General features: G+C 45.5%; 1 protein-coding gene across 1 annotated transcript in view; it reads right to left on the bottom strand.

Annotated features, from left to right (window-relative positions):
* The window catches only part of LOC143831198 (uncharacterized), a 140,121-nt gene that overhangs the window by 72,105 nt on the left and 55,843 nt on the right, over positions 1-12,173 (bottom strand). The gene's annotated exons all lie outside the window — the stretch shown is intronic.

Below are 12,173 nucleotides of genomic sequence, written 5' to 3'. Positions count from 1 at the left end.
TCCACTTCCTGGCTCTGGTACCTTGTCCCCTCTCAGCCCACACTCTTATACCCATTCTCTCTCTTTCTCCTTTCCACTCTTGTTCTAATCCTCCCTTTGTCGTTCTTTAGTTTCTCTCCTTTTGTCCTCCATGTCATCTTCCCTCCTCTTCTTCCCCTGCATCTGACCCTGAGTTTCCTTTCCTACTTTTATTTTAAATCCCTGGGCCCATGCCAGGGCACTCCTCCAAGTCTCCATCTCCTGAAGTCTCAGGAGGGCTTCCTCTCACCCCTCTGTTCCTTCTGGTGCCCAGCTGTCTCTGTCTACCATCCAATGGGCTTATTGGTGTGACCTGGCTTGCCCTGCCCAGGAGGTGGTCTGGCCATTGGAACAGTGGGCCAGCTGCTGCCGGTGGGAACCAAAGGCTGCACAAGCTGGGGTGGCATCCTCAGGCTTCCCTACTGCCTCATGTCCCTGGAGTGGGAGGGCTCTCTGGCTCTCTATCTGGCCTTCTGGTATCTTCTGGTTTGGTCAGAATGGCATTGGTAGACTGAAGCTCAGCCCTTGCCCTGATGCCTCTTCTCACATTGGAGGCTGGCTGCGGCACTTGCCGGCTTCTCCAGGGCATCTACTCTTCAAATCAGGTGGCTTGTTGCCTTGGCCTCCCCTGTGGGTGGGGTGGGGAATGGCAGCTCCCAAGAGCTCTGGGAGAAGTCTGGGATGGCCAGGAGGCATCATGGACAATGCATAATAAGCCAACTATACTGTATTGCACATGACAGGTCCTGACAAACAGATTGAGCAACTATCAAACTGATAACTGAAAAATCAGGTCTTTCTATAATTATCAGACAGGATGCAAGCCAAATTCCTTCCTTCCTTCCTTCCTTCCTTCCTTCCTTCCTTCCTTCCATAAAAATAGATCTTGTGTTTCCTATGCATCAAGTCATTTTCATTTTTTTTAATCTGAAATACAACAAAATCTTTCCCACCCTAAAGAAAAGCCTGCAGTGTACACCCCATGAAAAATGCCTTTTATCACCTCCAAAGCATCTCTGAAGATGGCACATCCCCTCACCTCCTCAGGAAGCTCAGATGCCCAGCAGACTACCCTTAATTCTCTCTATCTCTTTGGGAAAGTAGCAGGTGGTAACATTAAAGCTGCTATTCTGCAGTTGTTGCTATCCAAGGAGTCTGAGGAAGGAAGAGTAGAGAAGAGTAGTGCATGCCAATGGAAATCAGCATCATGAGAATTCCTGTCTTTCTGGTAACTTTTCACAGAAATCAGTTCAGAGGTGCTCCTTTTCACATCCAGTTGTATGGCAGTTTGAAGGCAGCCTGAATTGGCTGACCCATTGCCTATTGCTGGGAGAGTGTGAAGAAGCAAGAATCTGAGAAGAAGATTTGAGGGTTGGGAAGAAGGAACAAGGAGTGTGGCATGGATGCACTGTTAAGCACAATCACTGTTTTTTGCACCCGTCCTTTTCTCTTCAGGATTTGCACCTTCTAATTCCTTTTCACCATTACCTATCAAATCAATTCATGGACCAGCATCCATAAGAAATGTTCTAAGAGCCAACATTTCCCAGAAGCCACCAAAAGACTCCAAAGGGCCTTTAAACAAAATCAGAATAGATGGGGCCTTCTTAATTACTTCCAGAGACTGTCCCACAGGGCTGGAGAGGCTAAAAAGAAAATAACCTGAGTGGACAACAGTGGCGTGCACATACATAGGGTAAGATGCAGGTGCTGATGTGCGAAGTGAAGTCGTATTATAGACCTATATCAGGAGAGACAGGCCTTCACCTATGTAGTCTCCAGCTCATGAAAGTAAGCATGAGCACCTTGAAAGAAACTAATAGGCAATGGAAGAAAAGACTGCCAAATATATATGAGATGATCCCTGCAGCCTTTTCATATTCTAAATTGAATCCAGGGACAGAAACACAACAGTGTGCTACAATAGGAAAACCTTGAAGTTATTGTTTCATCAGTCAGATTAGTCAAGCCCTCAATCTTCAAATGGGAGTAATGTGGCAAATGGGATTGGCAAAATGTACTTTTGGCCACTGCAGACACCTCTTTCTTCAAGATTTACAGACCCTTGATCTTCCACAGGGAATCCTATATGTATATGAAGTCATCATATGGGCTGGTAGCATATGGTATTGCATTTTGGCAATGTTGGCTTTTTCTTAGGAACTACCTGCCGCTCCTATGTGAATTAAATACTAGTCAGTTCTAGGGGTGTGCATCAATTGTGAGTTAGACCAGCGGTCCCCAACCTTTTTATGGTTGAGGGCCGGCTCTGGCGGTGGGGAGGAACCGGCGGCCTGGGTGCCACGCATGCACGTTAGCACCCCCTGGTGGTGAAAACATGCACGCGTGTAGCTGCCACGCATGCACACTTTCACCACCAGGGGGCGCTAACGCGCATGTGCGGCAGCTCCACACATGTGAGTTTGTCTCCACCCCGGCCCAGGGGTTTACTGTTGTTCATAATGGAAACTGGCTAGTCGTTTATACTGGAGATCTAGAACCTGCTGGTTAATTTGAATTAATTAGTAGATTCCTTAGAAACCTTAGAGCCAAATAAATTTTCAAAATCTGTAGTCACAAAAATCCAAATGAGCTAAAGCCATAGAATAAAACCTTTATCTAATGAAAATTGATGCCTTCCACGTGAGACTGGACAACCTGCCTATCTTCAGGCAATATCCTTCAATACTTCTGCACCAACATCTGTCAAGTTTTATAGAATTCATAAATCTGTAACAATAATTATGTAGGTCAAAGGACTCACTGTTCGTAGTAATGTTTGCTAAATTGTAATGGGAAATCACACAGGCTTAGCAGTCAGGATTTTTGCTTTATAAACTCCCTGCTGTGGACAACTGACCAGATTTCTGCCTGATTGTTTCTTTAAGAGGACCCCTCCTCTGCAGTAAACATAGTTTCAGGAAAATAGAATGATTAATCATATAAAGCTATTTTTCAGATTTAGCAAGCAACTCTTGTTCTATGAGTTAGATTGTTTTATTTCAGGCTTGATGAAACATCTGGGTCCCCCATATCCTTCAAGAAATTTTTGCCACAAGTTTTAATATTGCCATGTGTGTGCAACACAGGCAATTCATCTTTCTTTTGCTATCCTGATAAATTGAATCTAATCCAATCCAATGTATACTTTATAATAAATTGAGAATTTTCTATTTCTTTCATTCTATTATTAGGTTGAGTTGATTCACTATAACCATTTGTTTATCATTCCATCACCATAAATCGGACTGCCTCTTTTTAAAACTTATTTAAATTACAAGATGTGATAGGCAAAGGTAAAAAAAAACTACCAGTTTGTATTTTACTTGGGCTTCACTGACCTACATAACGATTTGTACATAGGCATTCTATTAGAAATATACAAACCCAAGAACTTTTAAATATATGCTAACTCCCCACCTGCCTTTAACTAGTCACTTTCATGGCTGTCATCATAACAATCTTTAATTAATTTGGGGAGCATGAAGGCCATGTATCTTGATAAAGACTTATATGTCTTTAGATGTTTTGCCATTCTTTGATTTGGAGTTATCAGTACTCAGTCTCTTGATATAAGCAACTAATAAGTGTCTTAAGAATTGCATGTCTCCAAGTGCCATTGGTATGACTCAAGACCAGGCCGGTGCAAATTTCTCCAAAACTGTGATAAACAACCCAGGGAACTGCTGCTTTTGTAAAAGTTTTTCCCCCCTGGATAGACAAGGGGAAACACTCTTGGCAAAGTAGATCTGACAAGCAGACATTACTCAGACAAGTAGAATTGGTGATATAAAATAAGGACAAGTCACACTACTCCCCAATCCCAAGTAATGTTTATTCACAGAATATTTAATCACAGTAACGCTATGGTAGCACCCCTGTAAAGTGAGTATATCTGGATGGGAAGCAGTTATGGCAGCCCCATCGGTATTGTTATTGGCCTCAACAGCAGGTGAGGAGTTGTTGCGCCCCTATCATCTCCCTTGCGGGGTTCCACAGGAGGCAACACTCTTGCCTACTCTCTTCAACATCTTTATGGACCCTCTGGCTCAATTGGTCTGGAGTTATGGGATGGGTTGTCACCAATATGCAGGTGACACCCAGCTCTATCTCCTCATGGACGGCCACTCGAACTCCCCCTGGATACATTTGCCAGATGTTTGGAAGCTGTAGTTGGGTGGTTAGACCATAGCAGTCTGAAATTCAACCCCTTGAAGACGGAGGTCCTGTGGCTGGACAGAAAGGACAGAAGTATCAGAAGCAGAAGAAGCAGAAGCAGAAGCAGAAGCAGAAGCAGAAGCAGAAGCAGAAGAAGAAGAAGAAGAAGAAGAAGAAGAAGCAGAAGCAGAAGCAGAAGAAGAAGCAGAAGCAGAAGCAGAAGCAGAAGAAGAAGAAGAAGAAGAAGAAGAAGAAGAAGAAGAAGAAGAAGAAGAAGAAGAAGAAGAAGAAGAAGAAGAAGAAGAAGAAGAAGAGAGACCTGATATTATTGCTTGGTTAGAACAGTTTTATCAGTTCTGTGGTGAGCCCAAGGTCACCCAGTTGGTTGCATGTGGGGGAGCATGGAATCAAACCCAGCTCACCAGGTTAGAAGTCTGCACTCGTAATCACTATACCAACCACTACAGGAAGCAGACTGCCAATATTGGCTGGGATGCAACTTAACACTTAACCCTTGGCCCACATGGTATTTTACCATCTTTGTCAGGCAAGGCTACTAGTGCCATATCTGCCCTCGGACTGCTTGGCTACAGTGGTTCATGGAATGGTCATCTCCAGACTGGATTCCTGTAACTCGCTCTATGTAGAGTTACCTTTGTCCTTGACCTGGAAATTGCATCTGTTGCAGAATGCAGCTGCTTGGGTCCTCACAGGTACATCTTGGAGGGCCCGTATCCAGCCAGTGTTGAGGCAGCTGCATTGGTTGCCAGTTGCAGCCCGGATCAGGTTCAGGGTTCTGGTATTAATCTTTAAGGCCATCCACAGCTTGGGCCCCACTTATCTGAGGGACTGCTTACCTCTTTATTCCCTCACAGAGCTCTTCACTGCCCAGGTATTAATCTGCTGAAGATCTTCAGTCTCAGAGAGGTTTGCTGAGTCTTGACCCCAACCTGGTAGAATGAGCCCCCAGGTGAACTGAGGGCCCTGACCGAGCTGGCACAATTCCACAGGGTTTGTAAGATGGAGCTCTTCTGCGGGGTCTTTGATGCCAGGTATTTGATGCCAGAGCAAGTGAGATCAGAGGCCACTATTCAGGCTGAGCTAGTCCAACAGACTATGCCAGTCCATCAGGAGTGGGAGTTGCCACTCCCTCCCCATGACATACTGCCACACTGGGGGTGGGGAAAAAGTTTAATTAGCCACCAGTCTTATGGTTTTGATATTCTGGATTTTAATGTGGCTTTAATGGGGATTTTATCTGAACTTTGTTACCCACAATGAGCCGTTCTGGGAGTGGCAGGCTATAATTCTAGCAGATAGATAGATAGATAGATAGATAGATAGATAGATAGATAGATAGATAGATAGATAGATAGATAGATAGATAGATAGATAGATAGATAGATAGATAGATAGATAGATAGATAGATAGATAGATAGATAGATAGATAGATAGATAGATAGATAGATAGATAGATAGATAGATAGATAGATAGATAGATAGATAGATAATTTTGGGCCCCGGAGGCCCAAAGCAAGTTACAAAATATAAAAACCCACTAAAAACATACAATAAAACTTATAAAAACACATCATACACCATTCCCCACCGAGTAAAACAAGATACAGTCAAAACTCAACTCACATCCACATTTCCCTCAGTAACCCCACTATAGAGGGGGGGGGGGAGGATAGAGGGTGCCAGATAGACTTTGCTACTGCTCCTATAGACTTTCCTACTGCTCCTCATATTACTTCCTATGTCCTGATTGGCTTAATTAGAGATTTCCTGCTCCTTTGAGCACACTTCCTTCCTGTTTGCCTTCAGATAAAGAAGAAAAGTTATTTAGGCTGCTAGGATTCTCTCCTCCTTCTTATTACAAAGTTGTTTCAATTCTCAAAAAATATTTACTCTTTAAGCAGTTGATGCTTTGCCCTTTGCATATTTAAACTCTGCCAACAGTTTGGACCCAGGTACTAGAACATCCTGCTCCAGATATCATTTTAACTTTAAGACTACCGATTGCTACACTCTAATATGGAATCATTATTGTTAAATAGAAAACAAAAAGGTAGAGATAATAACATTTGATTACGATAAAACAGAGATAGGATTTTTAACATGAAATTTAATTATGGCAGGGAAGACTAAACCTGTGATTATGTACAGCATAAATAAAGTTCTTAAATATAGTATATAGCAAGCAGCTTTATTTAGTTTGTCTTGAGTATGGTTGTCAAAAAAGCTGGTTGCTGCATTGCCCCAGAATGCAGTCCATAGCCTCCTTTTTGGATAGTGTAGTCATGTGTTTTGCAAAGAAGCAAATAAATATTTATGCTTGTTGTGACAGTTCTCAGTGCAACAGAAGGTTCTAGTGTACACAGAAAGGTTGGCACTAACATCAACTAGCCTGTTCTATCCATTGCTTGGAATCCTTCTGTGCACACTTTTCTTTGTCTGGCTGTGGCTCATAGTCATATATGGCAGTGTTCTAGCCTAATATTGTCAGGCACTCAGGGCCAAGATCAGGCAAGTATGGCGATCGTTTCACTATGAATACCATCAAGATAAATAACATGCAATCTCAACTTGACAGCAGAAGAGTTAACTTCTACACCCATCCATCTACAAAGCCTTGAGATAGACATGCCAAATAATCTACAAGGCTTTCCTAGATAAAACACCCACTGAGTATTTGTTCATCTTCCAAGCAATATCAGTAATGCCTTTGGAGAATTAGTGGCAGAAAGGTTGTGGGACTGCGGGCAATTTTGTTCCTTTCTCAAGTGACACTGACTGAATAAGGGACAATCAAGACCAGAGCTTTTCTTCTTTGTCTTAGCCTGCCTGCATTTCAGTCCATACAACTCTGTTTATGCTTCCACTGATTAAATTTTAAAAATTGGCTTCCCCTTTATATACATTTTAAATGTGCTGGGTGCTTTACATGCTCAGAAATTACTCCTTTTGTTTTTACCTGCAAACTTTCCCCCCCCCCCTTCACGTCCCCGATTCACCTTCATCTGTTCCTTCAGGAATCGTTACAATTAGCCATGTTATACTTGAAACATTCTTTATGATAGTGACATATCCCTAATTCCTTTTGGCTCAAAACTCAGAAATCCTGAAAACAGCAGAGGAAACATTTGGCATTTTTCCATTTCTTTTGCATAAGCTTTGTTTTCTCCTAATTAACTCGCCACAAAGTTTCTCCTATTTTGTTTTATATATGAAAAGCGGAACATTTATAATATGAATGAGGACATGCTAGTGGTTTGACATTTATCTTACTCATTCTCACATTCATTATTTATGTCTATCTTCTCTGACACCACTATTTCTCCCTCATACTGCTTCTTCAGGCTTGGATTGTACTCCATAAATTTCTAGGAATAATAATGCATGGCCTCTCTCATTTTGTGAAAGTAGATACAGTGTCATTTGTTTTTCTTTTTTTCTCTGCCCATTTTTCAAGGCATCTCCAATTTGTCAGCATTTTTGTCTTCTCTCCTTCATTGCCCCCACCTCATTAAACATTGTTGTATAGTTGTCCATGTATTTGGGGTGTTTCTATTTGTTCTTGATCTTCTTTACATATATTTGGATAAGTTTTGCTTTCCAAGATGGAGTTTGCTCAACTTCTGCTGGCAGAGATTATATTTTTTTTGCAGTGATGTACATACTAGTGTGCACTTTAATGCTGTGCCACCACTGTTGGGCATCTTCTGGAGAGGTTAGAGAGCTGGACTGTAATTTAATAATTACTACAGTGTGGCAGCCAGCCAAGGAAACATAGCACACAGGTGCACATGCACTTGCCAAGAGCCAGTAGCAACCTTATAAGATGTATTTATTTATTTATTTCCCACCACTCTCGACAAGCGGCTCATGCTGGGTTACAAGATTGATCCCCAATTACAATAAAAATGCCAAAAAATCCCATAATAACAACATACAACAATATATAATGAAAGGTAATGTAATGTAATGTAATATTTCTCCATTGTTCCTCTTAATATTTGTGAAACAGCCCTGGGGGTGGAGAGTGTCCTGGCTATCCAAAATGGAATAGGGCCAATCAGGGTGCGGCCAGCATTCCCTCCTTCCCTGAATGCTAGCTAATTTGCACTCAGATGCCTGAGAGAGACACACAGAGACACAAAGATCCCTGCCAAACTGCAAACAAACCCTGAATACCTGCTACGGCTTCTGCTGCAAAGGGGAGAGACAGAGAGACAGAGACAAACTGCAAACGAGCCCACAACATCATAGGGGGATACATGGAACGAGTCAACATACAACATAGTCAATATACAACAATAACAATCCAACAGTGGTTTTAAACAAAACAACTTCAGTGATCCCAACAATAACAACATTACAAGCTAAACCCCCTAGAGAGGTCAAGCTGCTTCAGGCCATGGATGTCTGAGGGGGGACCTGTGGTCAGTCTCAGGCAAACGCCTGGTGGAGGAGCTGCCTTTTGCAGACCCTGCGGAACTGTGGAAGTTCGGGCAGGGACCTAATCTCTTCAGGGAGCTAGTTGCACCAGGTGGGGGCCAGGATGGAAAAAGCTCTGGCCCTTGTTGAGGACTGACGTGCTTGTTTGGGGACAGGGATCACCATCCACTTGGCAGTGGCAGAGTGTAATGCTCTTTTGGGGGTATAGGCAGAAAGATGGTCTCTCAGGTACACTGGGCCCAGTCTGCGTATGGCCTTGAAGGTAAGAACCAAAACCTTAAGCCTGATCTGGAATTCAGTTGGGAGCCAGTTGTTGTATAGGCCGGATATGAGATCTCCACGGTGTGTTGGTGAGAATCCTGGCCGCTGCGTTCCGGGTCAAGGATAAGGGTAGGCCTGCGTAGAGTGAGTTGCAGAAGTCCAGTCTGGAGGTGACAGTCACATGGATCACTGTGGCTAGGTGTTCTGGTGCCAAGTAGGGCACTAGTAGTTTGGCTTGGCATAGGAGGTAGAAGGCCAGCTGTGCTACTCTTGTGACCTGTGCCTCCAGGGAGAGGGAGGCATCAAGGATCACCCCCAGGTTTCTGGCAGAGTGGGCTATTGTTAGAAGCACCATACAGGTTGGGTAGGCGTGCTTCCTCACTTGGTCCCTTCTTATCCAGCCACAGGACCTTCATCTTTGAAGGGTTGAGCTTCAGATGACTCTGGTAGAGCCATTTTGTCACTTCTTCCAGGCGTCTGGCTAAGATTTCTGGGGGGGAATCAGGGCGGTCATCCATCAGGAGGAAGAGCTGGGTGTCATCTGCATATTGGTGGCAACCCAGCCCAAATCTCCATACCCAGCTGAGCAGGAGGTCACATGCAGATGTTAAATAGCATTGGAGAGAGGACTGCTCCCTGTGGGACTCCACATGTGAGCTGATGACAGTTGGATACTCTCTCTCCTATTTCAACACTCTGTCCATGACTCTGGAGGAAGGAGGTCAGCCATTTGAGAGCTGTCCTCTGTATCCTGGCATCGGCACGGCGGTAAGCTAGCAGCTTGTGATCTTCAGTGTTAAATGCTGATGATTGATCTAATAGTATAAGTAGTGCTGACCTGCCTTGGTCTAGCTGGCGATGGAGGTCATCCGTCAGGGCGACTAGTGCTGTTTCCATCCCATGGCCAGGCCGGAAATCTGACTGAAATGGGTCAAGGGCTGAAGTTTCCTCCAGGAATGCTGATATTTGGTCCACTGCAGCCCTTTCAACTAATTTCCCCAGGAACGCTAAGTGCAAGATGGGGTGGTAGTTGTCAGGCTTCTGTGGGTCAAGGGATGGTTTTTGGAACAATGGGTGTACCACTGCTTCTTTTAGTCCTTCTGAGAATTCTCCCATTGTGAGAGAGAGGTTGATTATTTCCCAGAGGGCGGGTCCCCAATTCTTATGTCTGTTGTTTTTAGGAGCCACAGTGGGTATGGGTCTAGTGAACAAGTGGTTGGCCTCATTGCTGTTAGCATCCTGTCCACTTCAGTTTTTGAGAGTCACCTGAAGTAACTCAGTGTTATCTCCAAAGACAGCCAAGGGACCTGTAGTTCACTTTCTGTATCCAAGGTTGGAGGAAGGTCATGGCGGAGAGTTGAGATTTTGTCTGCAAAGTGACTCGCAAATGCCTCACAGCTAATATCCAATTGGCTATTATTTTGGTGCCCTTCGTCAAGGGCAGTGAGGGATCGAACTACCCTGAATAATTGTGCTGGGCATGAGTGCACAGATGTGGTGCATGTTGAGTAAAAGTTGTGTTTCACTGACTTCATCACCATCTCATAGGCTTTCATCTGCATTCTATAAGATGCTCTTGATTCTTCGTTGCGAGTCTTCCTTCAAACTCGCTCTAGTCGTTTCAGTTATTGTTTCTTCTAGTGTAGCTCCTCAGTATACCAGGGGGCCCACTTGAGACAGGGGCGCAGAGTACGTCTGGGAGCTATCTCATCAATGACAAGCAGCATCGTGTCATGCCAGTCACAGACCAGTCCATCTAGAGAAGTGCCAGGAAGCACTGGGTCCCGTAGAGGATTCAGGAATCCTATGGGATCCATAAGTCTCCACTGGTGAGCTGAAATGTGTTCGGCTCCCAAGTGAGGTGGGAGTGGTAACCCTATCTGGGTATTCAGGGCATAGTGGTCTGACCATGGCATGGCAGTAGTCATAACTGGATCCACATTCAACCCTGCACCGAAAATGAGGTCCAGGGTATGGCCTGCCTGATGGGGAGGGACAACATCAAATTGTGAGAGCCCTAGTGTCGCCATTGTTGACACCAGATCCGGCCCACTGCCAGAGGACGGCAGTTCTGCATGAACATTAAAGTTCCCCAGAATTAGTACTCTAGGGCAGTGGTCCCCAACCTTTCTGAGGCTGGGGACCGGCAGGGCATCGGGCCGCGCCCGTACAGACCATGCCCACGGGCCATGCCCGCGCATTGGGCCACGCCCGCAGGCCGTGCCCGCATGGGCCGCACATGCGCGATGCACGGCCCGGCCCTGATTCCCTCTCCCCACCCTCCCACAGTAAGAAGCTTCCCGGGCCACAAGCTTGCGGCCTGGGAAGTTTTTTACTGTGGGGGGGGCGGGGAGAGGGAGCTGCGGCCCGGCGCCATGGCCTTTGTGGCCCGACACCGGGCCGCGGCCCGCAGGTTGGGGACCACTGCTCTAGGGAACTGTAACGTCCAGGAGGCAGCCGCCTCCAGCAGGGCTGGCAGGGCATCTGGGGGTGCATTGGGAGTGCATTGGGCCACGCTCTTGGTTGTGCCCCACCCGAGACCAACACATTCAATTACTGGGATTTTTAGCACCAGAAGAGATCTGAAAGGGATCTTATCATAGATCAGGATTGCCAATTCTCCTCCCCGCCCCACAGTCTGTGACTGATGGTGGACAGGGAACCTGGCAGGGGCTAGTTCTTTGGACCAATAGGGAGGCAACACAGTCGCCCCCCCCCCAGCCTGGCCATGGGCAATCTGGAAAGTTTGTAGTCAGTTTGCCACTGGCTGCAGATAGGAACACAGTAAGAGGCCTGGGAGAGGTGGCCTCCTTTCTCCCATAGTATGGGAAGCCTTCACGCCACCTCACAGAGCTGGCAGGTGGCTGGTGAGTGTGTTCCTTCCCCCTCCCTTCAGGCATGTTGTGAAGGAGCCTCTAACAGCACCTGACTGAGGTGAGGGAGGTGTTTCTGAGAGCAACGCAGGGGAGTCTGTGGGCAGGGGTGTGCTTTCCTTTTGAGGAAGCGGGAAGATTTCCCCTTCTGCCTAAACGTTGGCTGATAGGGAGGCCATAGAAAATCCCCTTCTCACTAAAGAAATTCTGCTCTGGCTGGCATCGCTGCTGGAGGGAAGAGCCAGCCAATCAATTCTCCGTAGATTTGAGGCCTACTACACAGGGTTGCTGTGCAGATGAAACTGGATGCTGTTGAGGAGGTTCTTTTGCCTCCTGTTTCATCTGCACAACAACCCCGTGCAGTAGGCCTCATATCTGCAGAGAGTTGCTCAGAATAAATA

The sequence above is a fragment of the Paroedura picta genome, chromosome 3 (genome assembly GCF_049243985.1).
Source record: "Paroedura picta isolate Pp20150507F chromosome 3, Ppicta_v3.0, whole genome shotgun sequence".
Taxonomy (NCBI): Eukaryota; Metazoa; Chordata; class Lepidosauria; order Squamata; family Gekkonidae; genus Paroedura; species Paroedura picta.
The sequence above is the reverse complement of the archived record's forward strand: the minus strand, read 5'-3'. Positions and strand labels throughout refer to the sequence as shown.